The sequence below is a fragment of the Triturus cristatus genome, chromosome 6 (genome assembly GCF_964204655.1).
Source record: "Triturus cristatus chromosome 6, aTriCri1.1, whole genome shotgun sequence".
Lineage (NCBI taxonomy): Eukaryota > Metazoa > Chordata > Amphibia > Caudata > Salamandridae > Triturus > Triturus cristatus.
The window spans coordinates 1,450,615,961-1,450,635,881 of NC_140589.1; positions in this window are offsets into that span (position 1 = coordinate 1,450,615,961).

Here is a 19,921-nt window from a genome sequence, read left to right on the forward strand (position 1 = left end):
TTCCATTTCATAAAAAAGCAGAGATAAAGTGACATGTTTCCTGAATTATGTAACCATAAATTTAAAGGTGTTCTGCACAGTATTATTGAAATAGCAATTAACTTTACCATCAATAGTGGAGCTTTGTTGACCTTAACTTCTCAAATATTTCCAGAGATTGTAATTATATTGTCGGCAAAAAGATCAATGCCGGATGATATTTTGCAATTTTGCGAATTATGTTTTATCTTCCGAACATATAAATCTCCTGCTCTTGTCTAATTTAAACAAGTCTGCCTTTTGATCGTTTTAATTAAAGCATAGTTACATGTTATGAGGTAAGCACTGTTCAAATCTGTGGTCGATGCACTTACTTGACAGCAAAAACAGACGGTCACCACTGAACTTTCCAGTGTGACCTTGACCACATCTCTCCTATTTTATTTCAAGCATTTGTTCTGCAACATCTAAAGTGCTGCATAAAGAGCACACGTGCTGGGATTAATTTTTGATGCGGATTCATTTCCCTGGAGAAGGATCAATCAAAATGTTAAAAGAAAACGTGCCTTTTCTGGTCTTTTTCTTCTGGTTGTACAAGGCCATGGTGTTAATATTTTCCAACTGCATGTTGCATCCAACGTGCATTGTCTTCGGTGCAGGACAAGAAACACACTATTTTCCATATGCAAAGAAACGTTTAACATTTCAAGCCATCTCTAGATACCTGTTAGTCAACTTCTGGGAGAGGTGTTACTATACCAGGTGGTTTTAGCACTCACTTAGAGTGTCCTTCCAGCCCCACTCCCTACATGGCAACACTTGAGTCAAAAGACTGTGTCCAGTTTCTGAGCTGTGAAACTGGAATAGGCCTACGCTTCAGGGCCCTAATGTCTCTGCTACACAGTAACTACACCCCGCACTTAAATAAAGACAACATTACACTCCTCCCTTGATAAAAAAAAAATCCAGCCTTTGTCTTTGAATTCTAGTGTAATTGTTGTTACTCTTTCAGACACTCTAGTGAAAGTGGGAGTAAGTCACATCTTCCAATGGTATTCTGACTGATAACACCATAGATGTGGGAGAATTTCCAGTGGTGGTTTCTTCTATGTATTCAGGTGCTTCTCTCTGTGGGTGTTGGGATGTGAATGCCCAGTACATTTTAAATGGGAATGTCCCTCTCCTGAGAGCCCAACTGCATGTGAAACTGGGATCCTGACTTCTGGGTGTGGCACCACGCTAATCTAACATGTGAACAGAGGACTAGGCCTCTCCCTAGTTACACCAGGTCCAAACACCAGAGGGGCACAAAAATCATAACTTTTTAATGAGCATGGGATTACTGTTCATGCCCTCCGTAAGTCACATAAAGCAGTGACGGCGGTGTACTGAGTTTTTGTTTTTGTGATTCATGAGTGTGACTATTCTTTTTTCCCAGTGTCAAGCAGAATGTTGTCTGCAGACAATTCTCTTGTGTAAAGTTCCACTGTTAGGCAAGCCCAGATCATTGTGCTGGCATTCTGTGTGTGTGACTTAAGTGTGAGTATGTGCAGTGAGCGCATTGCACATGTAAGGTGATAAGACTCTGTGATTGGTGAAAGTCTGAGACCTGGGATCAATGGAATCCATTTGAGTTGGCCCCTGGTTTAGCATGCCAAATGATAGAGGGTGGATACAGCTGGAGGATTGAGACAAAAGACACCAAAGTCAGGGAACTGTGGAAACCCGGCTACTCTTAGCAGTTCAGGGATGACCTTGTGAGCTTAGGGTTGCTAATTAGTTCTTCCTGAGAACTGCCATTTGGTAAATAGTAGGGGTGAGGGATGGGAATGCAGCTTCTGTTGTTCAAAGTGTGTATGTTTCTAGGCAGGGCCTGCCCTATTGTCTGTTCCTAATCACTACTTCAGGGAGGCTGTTGATAATGAGTTGCAGAGATCTCACACTCTATCATGCCCTTGTTTCTGATAGTCCTGCTTAAAGGCAGCTTTCCTCATAACTTGTTGTGTCATCACTCTTCACTAAGGCTGTGTCTATAGAGCAACCAGAAAATTACATGTGAAATATAACAAGCCCAAACTTGTTCTAAAACCCTAAACAATAGATCCCCATCCCCTGTCTACAAAATATGCGTAAAAGTGGAATCCAAACAAACTCCCTTTTTCCAGTTCCAAGTTCTTCATGAACAAGAAAGGGAGTGCTCCTAAGGGTATTTGAAGAACTGTTGGGTGATAAAGACTGGTATCTGCATGACCGCCAGTCTCCCAGGGGCGAGGGGACATCACCTGAAGTCCATACTTTCTGCTGGCGGAGCTAGTGAAATGTCTAGTGCCTAGACATGTGCTTGCTGAGAGAGCTAAGGAGTGTGCCTGGACCTGAAGCACGACGACTTTTCAGGATGAGAAACTCAGATTCTTTCCTGCATCAGGAACAGCAAGAGGAACCAGTTGAATAAAAGGGAATAAAGTTATGCTCAGTCATGAAGGGGGTCACTGAGACTACTCAAGTGGTATTTGCAGACCACTCCACCAAAGAGTGCCACACATTGTTGTGTTATCAACATCCTTCTGTGTGCCAGAGAGACTGATGCTGCCTCTGCGGATGCTGGAGATTCCTTTTCGTTGCAGATGTGGAAGTCCTAATTGGCCCAGAGGGCGCAACTGTCGAAGACACCCACTCAACCTGGATGTCTCATCGGCCCATCTAAGTGCTTCATCTGCACTCCTCTGACGGAGGCCCCTACTGCAGAAGATAAGTGGAATGGAGTGAGCCTTCTGCACTGAATGGTGAAGTTCCAAGAGAGGTCACTGCTGTGGTCCCTGCAGTACAAAATCAGCTGTCACAAGAGCGGTCCTCCTGAATGCACCTATCGCACACCACCAGATATACTTCTAAAGTAATAACTGGCAAAAGCAAGGCCTAAATGGTCAGTGGAACAAGAGACTGAGGGAGCTATTCACAATTGATTTGGTGACAATGAACTGAATGGTTGTGCACGTCTGAACACTGAGGTATTTTTTGAGTGAACTACACCAATGCCTAATTCTGCCTAGTCCAATGTTACACATCAGGAGTTTTAGTAACTAGGAGACCCAGGCAGTGGGAGGAGGGAACCAAAGTAATTCTTTTGGTTGTGTGACTCAATAACTTTTGTTTAACTAAAAGGTAAACCCTAGGCTGGACAATATGTTACTGTGTCTGTTGATTGATTTTTGAGTTTTAAACAGTATATCCATGAGAAGCTTTTAGCTGCTTGCCCTCAGTACGATGAGGGTCAGTTGCAAAAAGGAAGTACATAGACGAGTTTGCCAAGCCACAGTAGGGTGGTCCCCAGGACACATATGTCAAACAACGTCAACTACCACAGTTTGGGCTAAATAGCTCCTGTGTGCCCTATGCCCCCTTTACAGGGTCTGGCATCAGGGATATGCCACATACTGTATAATTGCTTTTGAATGCCACTTCTGTTGTTGTTACCCCTCAGGTTGCTTCCCTTTTTGTATCTGATCTTGGACATCATGATATAAGATTTTCTAGTGCTGCTTTAGAACAATTAGCGTTGCAAAAAATACACACTGATTGGCTGGGATCCCCTCCATACTTTCTGCTTTTAAGGCTGGCAGTTGCCTGTTAGACACCACTCTGTTTTGATTTGATCCTCTAGGCACACACAGCCTGAAATGCTTCATGCAATGGGCTATGCACAGCCGTCTTTTTTGGCACATTATTTGCCTTCTGTGTGATGGGTCCCATCAGGCCGATGACGTTGCCTGTTGCTCCACTATCAATATTGATGTCTACTAGCTGAGTGCCCAGGGCATTCCATCTGAAGACATCTTCTGACTTGGCTCCTCTTCTGACATCATGTGTGTGTCGATGAAGTAAAGTGCAGTTTGATGTTGTCTGGGGTGCGAAACTTGAAAAACAGGACCTAATGCTCTTGGAACTTTGGTATAATTATTTGTCAGTGCATATGCCTCGTTTAGATGCTTTTAAGCTGGAGTGAGCATCTTTTGTCCAAATTAATGCTCGTAGAGCATTCCCGCATTGTTCGGGATCATGTTTGGGTGGAATATAACGTTTTGAGTATAAGTATTTGTTTGTATGTGTGGTTTTCATAGGTGTGTGGTTTTGAAAGGTGCTCCCAAAGTGCAACTAAACAACCACATTGTCAAAGATGTGCAAGAGAAGGAAAATTGATTTCCTTGTAGAGAAGGGAGAAAACATACATGCTTGTGAAAAGAGACCATACATTTGGTGTTGACTCAGGCAGATATCAGGACAGTTACTCATGTCTTACTTCCCATCAGCTTTGTGTTCCAATTTTGTGAAATGGGCAGAACATTGCAAATCTCTATCAGGCACGTGGATGTGCCTACGGGTCCTGAGCATTATGCAGTTTAAAGGATGTCCAGAAAATTGTTCAGCTTGACGCCAAGTGTTTTGTATGAAAGTCAGCCTCTTCTCTTCAAGGCACTATTTCCTTCAATGTTTCACATGTGGTCTTCATACATGGGCCTTGTTACATGTGGCTCGTTAGTTTCCAATATGTGTGGAAACTGCTGTCACTGCACATATTGGCATTTATGACACCTGGTACATACTGGGTAGTTAAAAAATGCAATTCCCAGGGTTAAACCTGCAAAATTTATTAGGGGTAAATGCCCAGTAAATACGGTGATAAATTCCATACCTAACACCATGCTATTCGTAATGAGAGCTCTAATAATTTAATTAGAAGGTTGCAGTAATACAGGGTTTGAAAAAAGGCCGTCGCCGTTTGGATAATATAGCGTTTAGATCAATATCTTTGAACTGATGTAAAAAAAAAAAAAAAAAAAATTTCTTTTTAGACATATGGTTACAAAAATAAAACAAATGCAATTAAATAAAAATAAAAGCAAAATATCCTGCCATCCTACCGTGCCACAAATCGTACTAGAAGAAACTTCCACAAACTCCTGCGAAGTGGGTGCTTTTGTTCCTTGCATTGCTTCCCATTAGGCTAGTAATGGTAATTGCCCGGCCTTTACTGAAAAACAGCTTGACTCAGCACTTGACAGACATTTTCAGATTAGGCCCCGCTGCAGATTTGTGGCAGATACAAAGGTTGATTAAGAGAGCTTCACAATTTAAAGTGATGTTGTGTGAGAGGTGTTAAGGCCCGACTGTGACAGTTACGGGAAATCCAAGTCACCTTAACTAAGAAGAATTAATGTATCGAGCACAAGGGGAGAACATATCTGAAACGAAGTGCATGAGTAATAGCCATTTGCAATTTGACAAAGTATTCCATCTTTTAGGGATGCATTTTATCACCGCTGCTTGAAACACGCAATGAATTACATCAAGGCCATCAAAGATATGTTGCCTGCTCTTATTTCAATAAAGTCTATTTTTGGCTTCAGATTGGTCTTGTTCTGGTCAAAGGAGGGAAACATTTCCTTGCGGAACGGTGCCAGAACAGCTGCAGTCTGTGAGGTTAACAGATCTCCATGCCCCTGCCACTCCATTAAACATAATGTGATAATTCCAATGTAAAATGGTGGCTGAATTAATGTTTTAAAAATGTCGCATTTAAAGTGCCATTGCAGACGGTAATTGGCACTTTTGCCTGACATTTAGAAATCTGTGTTTTTTAATTCACCCTGCAAATCTGTGGATTATTACCAAAGATGGTATAGCAAGTCATTTAAATAGTTGAACAAAAGACAAAGCCGAGCTTATTCTACATTTTTGATTTTTTTTACTTTTTCACCAGCCCACTCAAAAGGTACATTGTATTGTATTGTATTGTAATTGCATTTATATGGCGCTTACAACTCCTGGTGAGGCATTGATGTGCAGGCAAAACGAGCTGAAAACCACTGTAAATAGTGGTTTTCCAGCTTGTTTTCTGAGGCTTTCCACTGCTGAAGTCAATTAAGGTGTGTGAAAGCACCCCAGGACATCCGCACCAGCCTCAGCAGGTTTTTTTTTTGGGGGGGGAGAGGGACTGGGTGGGGTTTAAAAGTGCCTCGTAGGTACTTTTCCGCACGAGGCCTCGCCTCTTCACGGTCCCGTCCCCTCCTCTCCCGGTGAGATTGTTCTTCAGGTGGGCAGGTATGTACTCTGGAGCCCAAGGTTAGTGGTTAATCCAGTGATATTGTTGGTTCTTGGGATAAATCGTGTGTTCTCAACATTCTATGCAATTACTCTAGTTTGTTTGTGGTAGATTAAAATTAATAACAGTTAGGTGTGATAGTGTAGGCTACGTGGTTTCAGGCAAATGGTTGGTGGGATAGCTGTATAGGCTAGCAGAGGTTAGCTATTGTTGGGTTGCTTGGCTAGGGTTTTAAAGAGGGAGAGGTTGTGATCTATGAAATGAGGTGTGAGGTATTTGCATAATTACAATATGAGAGATTAAGGCAGAAAGGCATGAGACTGCTAGGAGGCTTTGCTCAGAAATAGAAGGCCTGCAGAGGATAGAAGGTAAGGTGAGGATCACTAAAGAAAGAAAGGGAAGGAATAAATCAGAAGTAAGTCAAGGTCAATTGTTACGAACGACCTTTGAGCCTCCAAACCCCTGTTTCACAAACCGTGGTTCCAGAAGCCCTTGCAAGCAGAAGTGGAAGGCTGATTGTCTTCAACCACCCCAATGGTGGTTCTGTCTCACAGCATAATGGTGTCATGACCTCTGGCAGGGGAGCATTCAAGTAACAGCAGTGAAGAAGTGAATGTACATATGGCCTTCGGCTTCCCATTTGCTTGGGTCTTTTGAAATGGAGGAAGCATTGCCTCAATAAAAAGAACTTTCCTTTATCAGGAATTTGACTCAAACTATTTTTTAGCTGGGATACACAAAAGCATGTCTGGAGTATCATTAGGCAACCAAGCTCTCAAGAGAGAGGACTGGCTTACAACAAAATATGTAGCCACTGTATCTTTTTTGCCACAACAAGGATTTACTGATAGAAAAGATAGGGGCAACGCCATCTAGCCATAAACTGTTGTAAATAAATATTTCTATAGGCCTTGAAAGTCATACAAATAGCTAGTTATTCACCTTACAAGTAAAATACATCTAAAATAAACATGAATTATAAGTGCCACATCGCCTACTATATTGATTGTGGATAAGGGAGTAGGGAGGTAAACATGCAAAAAATGTGACAGAAATGTGTCACTAGGATACTAGTTTTCACTTTCCCCAATCTCATTACTTCATTAAACCTATATGCGTAATAATTATTTACATTGGGAGAAAGATAAAAATGTAGAATTGCATGATATTGGAAGTGGTTTTCAGTAGGCGTGCTTGTGTAGATGAGATAAAAAGATGTTTTTGAGCACTATACCACTATTTGGAGGGATTATGGTTGGAATTAAGGGAAATAGTGCAATGTTATCTTGTGTCTTCATTTATAATAAAAGAAGGACATACCTTCTGTTTGATACATAAAATGACTGTAGGACCCAAACACATTCTTTGAATCAACCCCAAGAATTGCAATGCTCATTACTGTGATAGCTCCCAAAGGAGTTCCCAGTTGATACAATCAAAAAAGAGGAAGGTGTCAAAGTAACACGATTGATAGAGGCCAAAACCAGATTTCTTTCTCTTTGATTCAGATGAATTACATGACATTTACCTAGATATTCTACAAGCACAGAAAACCTTTGAATTTTAAAGGAGGCACAATTTGAAACACGGCTCAAGAATAGAGATATTTTGATATTTTTCAACATATTAGCCCCTAGAGCTATTTCTTCCCAGGTCAGCATTTAAACCATGGGTACTCACAAACATATGCCCAGGGGCAACAAAGTATGGTTTGTGGTGTGACCGAGTGCCGCACTGGTGCCAGCAGGGTGGCGGTAGGGGGTCTGAGTGGGTCAGGGATTGTGAGAGGCGGTATAAAAACATGTTAAATAAACGGGCAAGCATTTATTTGAAGGATAATAAGTGCTTGCCCGTTTATTTAAAAAAAAAATCTGAATATTTGTCCTCAGCAACTAAGCAGCAGCTGGTGTTGCTTTTCACCAGAGGGGCCACATATAAAGGTCAAGAGGGCCGCAAGCGGACCCGGGCCGTACTTTGAGTATCACTGATTTAAGTTTGGGTGCAGATGTCCAGAGATAGTGTTTGAAAACATACTTTACCAATGAGAGAGTTTTCTACTCTCACACCACTCAAAAACATATTTTTTACAAAGATTATCTGTTGTACATTTTCTCATCAACCCACAGATTCCATTAATTAACAGTTTCATAGAGAATATGAATGAAACATGGACTCATAATTGGGCTGTCTCGCAAAATGTTTCTCCTGGTAGGTTGATAATATACACTCTTTGACAGAACACAATATTTAACTGGATGCAAAATTATTCTACAATTTTTTATTAAGAAAAATTAGGAATATTTTTTATGCACCAATGAGACCTTGAGAAGTTGACCTATTTTAGACCTCTTTTCCAGTGGGCAGTAAATCTAATTAAATGGAGATGGAACCATTGTTCCAGAAAAGATAGTAACATGTGTCAAGTCAAGTCAAGGAAAACTTCACATTAAAAGAACACTTTTCGTCACACAAAATTACACATGATAAATATGCTAAAACAAAAATCACTCCTTAAGATTTAATATAAAATACATGGTAAATATGATGAAACGCTATTAAAAAATAACAATACGCCTGGACGGTTTTAATCCTTAATTTGCAATGCATCTCCTGTGATATAATGCTTTCTTCAAAAACATAGCTACCCTCCAGGCTATATTTTCATTCTCCATAAGCTGAAGTTTAGTTAATGCTGGGCGGCATTGCCTCAGCCCCTGGTTTTTTAAAAGTGAAACTATCCACACTTTCCTTAACTCCCTATAAAATTTACAAAATAAAACTGAATAGTGGATTGGGCCGAGTAGTTGTCACAGGGGCATAATTGTAGATTACAAGCCCAGTCATTCATTCTAGGAAAGGTTACGAGTCTATGAACAGTCCCCAGCCTAAACCTGGGTTATAGTAACCTATCATATCCACCAGGGACAAATGCTAAGTATGGTTGCATACTAAAAGTAGTTATGGTCACCTGGTGCTGCTGGACACGGTTTTAAAATCACCCTAGACATTCTTAACGTATCTAATAACTGGAGACCCTCCTTTTTTAGTTGCGTTCTTAAATCAACTGGATGGAACTCGGATCCGTAAAATATTCTAAATGTCCTAAGTCACTCATAAAATATTGGACAAACCTAATCCATGGGGTTTTTAAGGCCCCTTCCAGGTTAAGGGCATCCAATAGGATATCCCTATTTAGCGTGGTCTGTTCCTTTGACCAAATCCTGTGCCAGAGGAGAATAGGTTCCAATTTTATGAGATCAGAGATATATTGGAGACCCAACTCGACGTGACAAACATATGAGGAGGTGCTGGCTGGTACTGACAAAATATGTCTTAAAAAAGTGTTTTCCACTCCTTGAAACGGGTTTGTGTCAACAAAACCCCACACCCCCGCCTGTACATCGCAGTAGGAATACATTTGGCTTTATATATTTGAATGAGTTCTCCTGGCGGTTTCCTACCCAGTTTTTTGGAAACGGTAGTAAGGGCAGTTGTTGTCCTTAGAAACGGCAGCTTTTTAACAGATACAGCTTGAACCCATGAGTCATTCTGGTTGAATAAGATACCAAGATGTGAAAACCTCTTAGTGGGGGCTATCTTCTGCCCCTCCACAAACATACCCCTAGCCCTTTGGCTCCCACGGCCGCATCTCATTATAAAGGTCTTAGAGGTATAAATACTAAGACCAAGATCCTTCATAAAATTTGAAAAACTATCCAACACCCTCTGTAGACCAATCTGCATACGTGACATCAGCACTGCATCATCCGCATAAAGGAGAGCAGGTATGGGATGTCTCCCTATTTGGGGGAAGTCACGCCCATCCCTAAGCAATGCTTCGCCCAACCCATTAATATAAAGCTGAAAAAGGAAGGAGGCCAAGACACAGCCTTGCCTGACCCCCCTACTAATATGGAAAGTAGCAGTGCGCTCACCCCCAGGCCAAAAAGCACTCGTGCCTTTGCACCACTATAAAGGCATTTAAGAAAGTTTATAATGTGAGGGTCAACCCCCACAGTCTCAAGAACCTGCCAGAGTTCATTATGTCTCACAGAATCGAAGGTCGCAGTAAGGTCCACAAAGGCTAAAAATATTCTGCCCTTCTTCACCCTAGTATAGTTCCCCACAGAAATGGCTAGGTTAAGACTCTGCTCTGTTGTCTCTAGCCCCTCACGAAAACCATATTGTATATCGGATAGGACCTGACTAGCCTCAGCCCAGTCATGTAGGCGTTCCATGATTATTCGACCAACTACTTTTACCATAGAATCCAGTAAAGAAGTAGACCTATAACATCTTGGATCCTGGCGGTCCCCTTTGTTGAAAATGGGAACTATGATAGATTCCACCCACGTCACTGGAAATGAGGCCTGACAGCTTCCGTTAATTACCTGAGTGATAATTGTCCCCCAAAGATTAGTGTTTGCGTTGAACAGATCAACTAGGACCCCATCTGGACCCGGGGCTTGCCCCCTAGACTGGCTGAGAGTGCTCTGTTCGCCTCCTCCAAGATGAACTCTGGGTTCAAATTGTTGTTGGTTTTCTCATGGGTATTGCTAGTTTGCATACTAAGGTCTCCCTGCCCATTGTAAGCCATAGAAAAATGTTCAATCCAATGTTCCTCGGAAGTAGCAATTTCTATTGAGGGGCCACCACCAGGTGATAGAATTGGTGCTTTAACCCCTTCCATGCTCATGACGGAACGATTCCGTCATGAGCATCGGTTGAGCTGTGCTCATGACGGAACCGTTCCGTCATGGCCCCGCCCGCGCTCGAACCCTTCAGCACCGCGGGGGAATCCGCGCAGCGCTGAAGGGGTTAATTGCACTCCAAAAGGTGGCGCTATCTTTCATTTGTGAGGCTTTGTGGAGAGATTCCCAGGTTTCTTTTCTCAGGGCACTCCTTCTTTCATTTAGGGCCATCTTATAATCCCTTCTGGCCTGCCTAATATTATCTGGAATTCTTGGTAATTTGTGTAGCTCATACTTTAAATTTGAATATGCTCGGGTACACTTTGAATCAAACCAACCCTGGGGCTTATTCTTTTTTCTGTTTTGAACATACAATGCATTCCTAATCGCACCTGATATTCTTGGAAGGAGGATAAAATACTGCTCGAGGTGGCTGACTAACTCAGACAAATGTCAAAAGCCAATTTACATTTAGTTATCAACTGTTTTGTGACCGCTATAGGATCCATCATTGACCCCATAGTGAATATCCATTCATTTTATCAATTTTGACATCTGTCAATGCCTGTTCAACTTTATCATCCCTTCCAGATTTACATGTTGGCAAGAAAGCTGATATACACAGAGGGAAATGGTCACTCAATGGGTTGGCATTAACAATGAAAGAATGCAACATAGATGCATGACTATTTGACGATAATATATAGTCTATTGTTGAACTTAGACCTCTGCCATTAAAAGTTCAGGGCATAGAAACCGGTACAGAACATAGTTCATCTGCAAAACCAAGATCTGAGCCCAGAATCAATTCATTGAACAGCTTCCCCGTCTTGAAATGCCAAAAGTGTGTATTGTTTATGCCTTCTTCAGCATTGAGACCATCCTCATAGGAACACAAAGCACAGACCAAAATTAACATCATATCTTTAGCACTGTCATTACACAAAGATTTCGAATCATTGTTCAATTTTTTTACCACGTTGTCAAGCTTATCTAATGGGACATTATTGTAAAAATTGGCCAATACAATACAGTGAGAGCTACTTAGATGCAATTTAATCGATTGATAGTAACTTCCCCTAAGTGTGATTCAATCTTTTTTATTACTAACTTATTAGATATGTAAGTACAGAGCCCACCCTTGGCTCTGCCACTTAGGCCCCCCACTGCATATGTATTAGGTGTTTAAAACCCATTTAAATGGGTTGGTTCCTTGAGCCATGTTTCCTGGAAACATAATATATCAAAGTTTAGTATAAAATCAAGCCATATTGGGTTATTCACCTTGGAGCGTAATACAGCTATGTTCCATGAAATGAGGCTACAATGAGAACTCTCAGTGTAACATGAGAGTCTAGCTGTTACAGGGTTAAGGGGCATGGGGTCACCATTACAAGTAGGTATTTCGTCAGTGCAGATACGCTCATATGATACTAGAGAGGGAGCCCGGGTCTGCAGAGTGGTACATATACCTTTCGAGTTCCCCCTCATTAGGAACTAGAAATGGCATACAGTTCCCTTGTGATATATCAACTTGAACTAAGTTATTATCCTGTCTTGATGTCCTATCACCATAAAGCCCATAAGAGCCGCCAGAGAGGTTTAGGAACTGGCTTGGGAAAATCAGTCCGTCAATGTCTTCTAATGTATTCAAGATGTCAAAAGGATTACTGACAGGGACTACATACTTTGGCTGTCTAGGCCATGAAAAACTCTCTTCCTCAGCAGAATACCACAGGGGTTGAGGTGGTTGGTAGAAAAACCCCGAAGGTAGAATATTTATCCCCTTTGACATTATAGGCCATTTATATAGTCTTGACCAAGCCTGGGGACCTGAATGTTAAGACCACACAGTCTTCAGTTAGTGTCTTAGTAGACTTTCCCACCCAGCCATTCCGTCGTGCCATCTGATATTCTGTAAACAACGTATTGGTTATACCCGTCCTTGTGCTCAATACTTGTAATGATTTGTTCCTTAATGTTGACCAGTGCTCTAAATCATCGGGCAGCAAAGGGGGAACATTAGCCAGGACCACTGTATAAGGAGTTGCTTCTTGAGGAAGGTGCAAGTTCGTGATTGGGTTGGGGAAGTCTCTCTGATCAAAATACTGCCGTCTTTGAGTGCTTCTAATCTGGCCTCCCTCATTTTGGGTATTATTTTCCCTGTCAGGGGGAGCCCCCTTTAGAGCATTTACAGCCTAAGCATGCCGTTGATCAAGCCTTCTTTGGCATATGGGGTCTCTAGAAAGTTTAATGAAGTGGATGCTGCTCTCAAACATGACGGACCAGTCTGTACTATATCTTTATGTCCTAAGTTACAAGATTTAGAATGATGTACACTCCCAAACGGAGAATTGCTTTCAGGTTGACTAGACAATGGGCGCAAGCTGCTACTAGGTGGAATAACCTCCGCTCCACAGTAACAGGTATCAGGAGGAGTTGCGGGAGTACTAATCACAAGCTTTTCAAGGTTAGCTAATCTCGCCTCAATTTAGGATAGCTTTTGCGTCATCGGATCCAAGAGGGCTAAGACTGTTAGTTCTAACCTTTTCCGAAAATCGTCCTTCTCCTGATCAGGAAGCATTCCTGTTAGTACAGCATCCTTTGGGACTGGTATAGGTCCCCGAATGGACTCACTATCTACAGGTTCTATTTTTCGTCCTAGTGGTTTAGGCAGGGGATGGTTTTGTTTATAGAGACCCTGCCCCTTCCTTTTCTTGGATGGTGGTGCGAGTCTGTTACTATGACTAATTTTTGCTTTCTGGCCCCTAGTAATTACGTTCGGCCTAGTTGGTTTGTCTACTGTCTCAGGAATATCGGTGGTATCTAAGTTTGAGTTAGAGTGCTGTAGGTTAATCTGAGAGGAATTTGCCTCGATGTTAGTATTTGACATAGGGGCGGTAGGTACAGATCAGCTTAAGGAGCTCTAAGGATAGTCTGTGCTCTGTCAATTCGATTTCATGGATGAGTGCAGATTCAGCCCTCAGTAAAAAGGCATCCAGTGTCCCTACTACTCCCTCCTTTTGACGCCCCCAAGATGAAAACTCTGTATCAAGAGTAAAAGTTAACACAGTACCTTATAATAGCAACTAATATCATCCAGAAATCATAAATGACAGTGGTGTGGCCAAGCCTGGCCTCTGAGGGGCTCAGATGGCTGGCCCTTGGCCTGGGCATAGCCCGGTCGCACCCGCTAGCGTCCCACGCAGCAGGGGGCGGAGCTCATTTTATGCGCCGCATGGCGTGGTTAGACTGATGCATGAGGATCCTGCTCTCTGGATTTTGAAGTTCTCTGACTGCGGGCGAGAAAGTGCAGCGTGCCTCTGTTGGGAGAAGTAAGGTGCCCCGTGCCTCTGTTGCAGGGAAAGCAAAGTGCAGCGTGCCTTCAGGTTTGGCAAGTGTAGTAAGATGTGAAAAGCTTTGACTCTAGCCGTCGACCTCGAAGCTGGGGAACTGGGTTCGAGTCTTGGCAACAGCGCTCAACATCCTGTGATTCTGGGCAAATCACTTAATCTCCCCGTGCCTAATAAAAATGAATATGTCCATCTGTATGAAACTGGTGCTCATATAAAGCACTCTGATACCTGATATCATCGGGTCTAGTGCGCACTATTTAAAACAAAAAAAAACTTTTTTATCAATTAACATACATATATATTTATATATATTCACTGAAAAAACCATAGATTTCAGGGGCGTTATAGTTAGCTGGTCATTTCCCTCGTACAAAACCCTAGAAATTCCCCTGTTATAGTTAGTTCAGCTAACTATAACTCGCGCCCCCGCAAATCTATGCTTCTCTCTGCACGGCTGCTTAAACTGCAGCCATGTGGTGACACAGGCACCCTTGCACCATAGTGCAAGGATATCTGTGTCATGTGCTGTTTGTTTTTCTGCAGGAAGACACACCTTCCTGCACAAAAACAATGAGAAAATGCATTTTTCTTCTTCAATGTATGCTGAACATTTCAGCATGCATTGAAGATATAAAAATGTGGAGAAATTAGAACAATTCTCCTTGTTGTGCTTTCCTACACCAATTTTAGAATGGTGCAGCATTCACACACATATCGAGATTTATGATTTCTGAAAAATCTAGACATGTGTCTTGTTCTATGAGTATTAAGTGCAATCATGTACAACAAGACTTATAGAACACCTTTTCAACACAAAGTGGTGTGCATGATGAGGTTATATTTACATGGAGTATAAAAAGTGCACAGAGTGCCTTTTCCTCTCTTTGTAAATATAAACGAGTATCTTGCACAATGACTATGTTACAAAAAGTGACATATTTCCGTTTTTAAATTTCCTTGCGAATGATAGAAGGTAAGCACAGAGTTTTGTCTGCAAAGATGTTCAAAGAAAAATGATTGAAATGATTGCGGTCCTTCAACAGCTAAAAAGGTGAAATATTATGAACCCCTCAAATCTCTTTTTTTGCAGGTCACATGATATCTAATTATGGTCAGATTACAAAACTACATAAACAGAGTGTTTTTAGAAACGTGTTTCAACTTTGTAGCTTCTTGCAGGCCTCTTCATTCTGCATATTGAGACTTAGTTAAACTTACCTTCACAGTAATAGGAATAAAAAATATAAATTCATATAAACTGCTTATTTTAAAATTTGGATCTGTGAAAGAATTATAACATGTAATAATACATTTTATACAACACAGCATAATTTCCACAAAGTAATTTTTTTGCCTTTTTTGCTGTTCTCAGAATATATTAAATTTCACTAAAAATAGTGATTTCAATCGTACTCATCACTTAACAGCAGGCAAAAAAAACACAATCTCAAAGATTGTTATAAAAAAACCAACATGCCATTCTCAAAATACAAATCACAGAAATATAAAATGCACACAGCTAACAATTTTTTTTTACTTTAACTTTCAAAAACTGTAAATGAAGTCGCTATAAAATATTCACCAAATCTAAAGTTGATTTTTGGAGAATGCACCACGCCCACAACGTTTTCCTTCAGTGATGTGGACATTTTCTACTTTTCTCGAGGGGCAAACAAAGACCAATACCACCTTTCTCATGCACAAGATTTTCAAAAGAGTTCTGTTACGAGGGGATCCTAACAAAAAATACTCATGCGGCACAGCAAGTATGATGAAACACCTAAGGACCCTTCATCCAAACAATCTTGCATGAGAAGAGTGCAAACAGATGAGAAACAACCCTGTTCTGTATCTGTAAAAAAGAATCACCAATAAATGTATATTAATAGCTTTCAAAATTATACTATTCCATTACTGTACAAACACATTTTATATAAATACTGACTAAGAAACTATGTCCCTGAACCACAAGTGTGACGATGGTTAAAACACTACATGCATAGTGCATGCTACTTAGAAGCAGTTCATGCCCTAAAGCCTACCTCACTAAAACTCTACATGCTAACTGACTAAATGATTACAGTACTATAAGGAGACACACTGGGTGAGTGACAGGGTGTTTGCTAGAAGAGTATGAATACTAACTAGAGAATTGAAGGTGTGAAACACAACTGTGTAGGTGATTAGAGGATTGCATCCATACTGCATAGGCATTTAAAGCAGTCCATGTGCTAAGGCATGGCTCACTGCATGACTACTTGGGTACTGACTGAATGATTAGAGTACAGCAAGGAGAGTGCCTAGGTGAATTTATAAGTGCTAGGCTTTTCGCACAGGGAATGGATTAGTACTTGGTACTGAATGACTCACTAGAGGAGTGCAAAGGCAGTCACAAGTGCTGGACTGTATGGATACTGACTAGGAAATTGAAAGTGTGAAAGACAAGTATCTAGGTGGTTAGAAGACTGCATGCATAGTGTATAGGGGTTTGAAGCAGTCCATGTGCTAAGGCCTGGCTCAGTGTATGAATACTTAGGCACTGACTAAATGATTAGAGTCCTGCAAAGATATTATCTTGGTGAATTTATAAGTGTTTGAGTTTTCGCACAGTGAATGGATTAGTACATGATGCTGAATGGGTCACTAGAAGACTGCAAAGGGAGTGACAGGGTGTTTCCTGGAAGTGTATGGATACTGACTAGGGAATTGAAGGTGTGACAGACAATTGTGTAGGTGGTTAGAGGACTGCATGCATAGTGGATAGGGGTTTGAAGTAGTCCATATACTAAGGCCTGGGTCACTGGATGAGTACTTGGGTACTGACTGAATGATTAGAGTACTGCAAGGAGAGTGCCTGGGTGAATTTATTAGGGTTTGGCGCAGTGAATGGATTAGTACATGATGCTTAATAAGGTCACTAGAGGAGTGCAAGGGGAGTGACAGGGTGTTTGCTGGAAGTGTATGGATACTGACTGGGGAATTGAAGGTGTGAAACACAAGTGTGTAGGTGGTTAGAGGACTGCATGCATAGTGGATAGGGGTTTGAAGAAGTCCATGTGCTAAGGCCTGGCTCAGTGCATGAATACTTAGGCAGTGATTGAATCATTAGAGTACTGGAAAGAGAGTGCCTTGGTGAATTTATAAGTGTTTGGGCTTTGGCACAGTGAATGGATTAGTACATCGTGTTGAATGGGTCACTAGAGGACTGCAAAGGGAGTGACAGCGTGTTTGCTGGAAGTGTATGGATACTGACTATGGAATTGAAGGTGTAAAAGACAAGTGTAAAGTATGTTAGAACACTACATGCATACTGCATAGACATTTGAAGCAATCTGTTTGGTACTTAGAAACTGACTAAATAATCAGACTACTTCTAGGACAGTGCTTAGGTAAAACTTTTAATTTTTCAGTTCTGCCACAGTGAACAGAATAGTACATGGTACTGCACCTTAGTGTAAAACCCTGACTCATTTTATCAATGCATAAGCAAAGACTAGCTTCTAATGCTACTAAAACTTGACAACATGACAGGTTTTAAAAGAGTTATCTGCTAAAAAATACACAATGTTACCAAATGCTTCTCTCACAGTGGTTCCCAAATGCACACAGACTCACACTGTGATTCTAGACAACAACCACTATACCTAGGAGTTTACCAAAAATCATTCACTACTCTGGAAGAGTTAATGGTACTGCACACAATCTACATATTAAAATACACCACATCAGTGTCAAAGCATGACTCATTTAATCAACGCATAAGCAAAGACTGGATTCTAATCCTACTAAAACTTCACAACATGACAGGTTTTAAAACAGTTATCTGTCAGCAAATACATGATGTTACCAAATGCTTCTCTCACAGTGATCCCAAATACACACTAACTCACAGTGTGATTCTAGACAAGCACCACTATCCCTATGAGTTTACCAAAACTCATTTACTACAGTGCAAGTGGTAAGGGAACTGCACACAATCTCCATATTTCACAACTGCAATTTACTGTCAATGCCTGACTCATATAATGAAAGCATAAGCCACAACTGTCTTCTAATGCTACTAAAACTTGACAACATGACATCTTTTACAACACTTATCTGTCAGCAAATACACGATGTTACCAAACACTTCTCTCACAGTGGTTCCCAAATGCACACAGACTCACAGTGTGATTCTAGACAAACAACACTATCCCTGGGAGTTTACCAAATCTCATTCACTACAGTGGAAGTGGTAAAGGAACTGCACACAATCTACATATTTCACGACTACACTTTAATGTCAATGCCTGACTAATTTAATCAACGCATAAGCAAAGACTGGCTTCTAATGCTACTAAAACTTGACAACATTACAGGTTTTAAAACAGTTATCTGTCAGTAAATACACGATGTTACCAAATGCTTCTCTCACAATCCTTACCCAAATGCACACAGACTCACAGTGTGATTTTAGACAATCAACACTATCCTAGGACTTTACCAAAACTCATTCACTACAGTGGAAGTGGTAAAGGAACTGCACACAATCTACATATATCAGGACTGCACTTTTGTGTCAAAGCCTGACTCATTTAATCAAAGCATAAACAAAGACTGGCTTCTAATGCTACTAAAACTTGTCAACATGACCGGTTTTAAAACAGTTATCTGTCAGCAAATACACGATATTACCAAATGCTTCTCTCACAATCCTTACCCAAATGCACACAGACTCACAGTGTGATTTTAGACAATCAACACTATCCTAGGAGTTTACCAAAACTCATTCACTAGTCTAGAAGAGTTAATGGTAGTGAACACAATCTACATATTTAAGTATAGCACATCAGTGTCAAAGCATGACTCATTTAATCAACGCATAACCAAAGACTGGATTCTAATGCTACTAAAACTTCACAACATGACAGGTTTTAAAAAAGTTATCTGTAAGCAAATACGTGATATCACCAAATGCTTCTCTCACACTGATCCCAAATACACACTAACTCACACTGTGATTCTAGACATGCACCACTATCCCTAGGGGTTTACCAAAACTCATTCACTACAGTGAAACTGGTAAGGGAACTGCACACAATCTACATATTTCAGGACTGCACTTTTCTGTCAAAGCCTGACTCATTTAATCAAATCATAAGCCATAACTGTCTTCTAATGCTACTAAAACTTCACAACATGACACGTTAAAACAGTTATCTGTCAGCAAATACACGATGTTACCAAATGCTTCTCTCACAGTGGTTCCCAAATGCACACAGACTCACGGTGTGATTCTAGACAAACAACACTATCCCTTGCACTATACCAAAACACATTTCTTCATCTAGAAGTAGTACTACATTTGCTTACAGAAATATAACATAACTCATTTCACAAATTCATAAACAATGACTGGTTTCTAATTCTACCAAAATATAAAAACTGCACAGTTATCTGTTTACAAACACATGAAAAACACAAATGCTTATCACAGAATGGTTTCTACATGCACACACATTGTAGAAAAAAAAGTACTCCCTACACTTTAGTAGGAAAAATACATTAGTCTGATTAAAATCAAAATAGTCTACATACATCCCCTCACAATTAAATAACTCATCTTTCAAGTTCTTTTGTAGATTAAGAAGTATATCAATCACTCACCATATTTTCTTTTACAGAATCTCTGCACTGTGCACCTCTCAGCAAAAGCAAAGAATGAAAAAGTTTCCCTTTAATTTTCCACACATATACATGTAAACATCAAATCACAATCCTTCACACATAAACTCAAAAGCAAACACACATTTCTA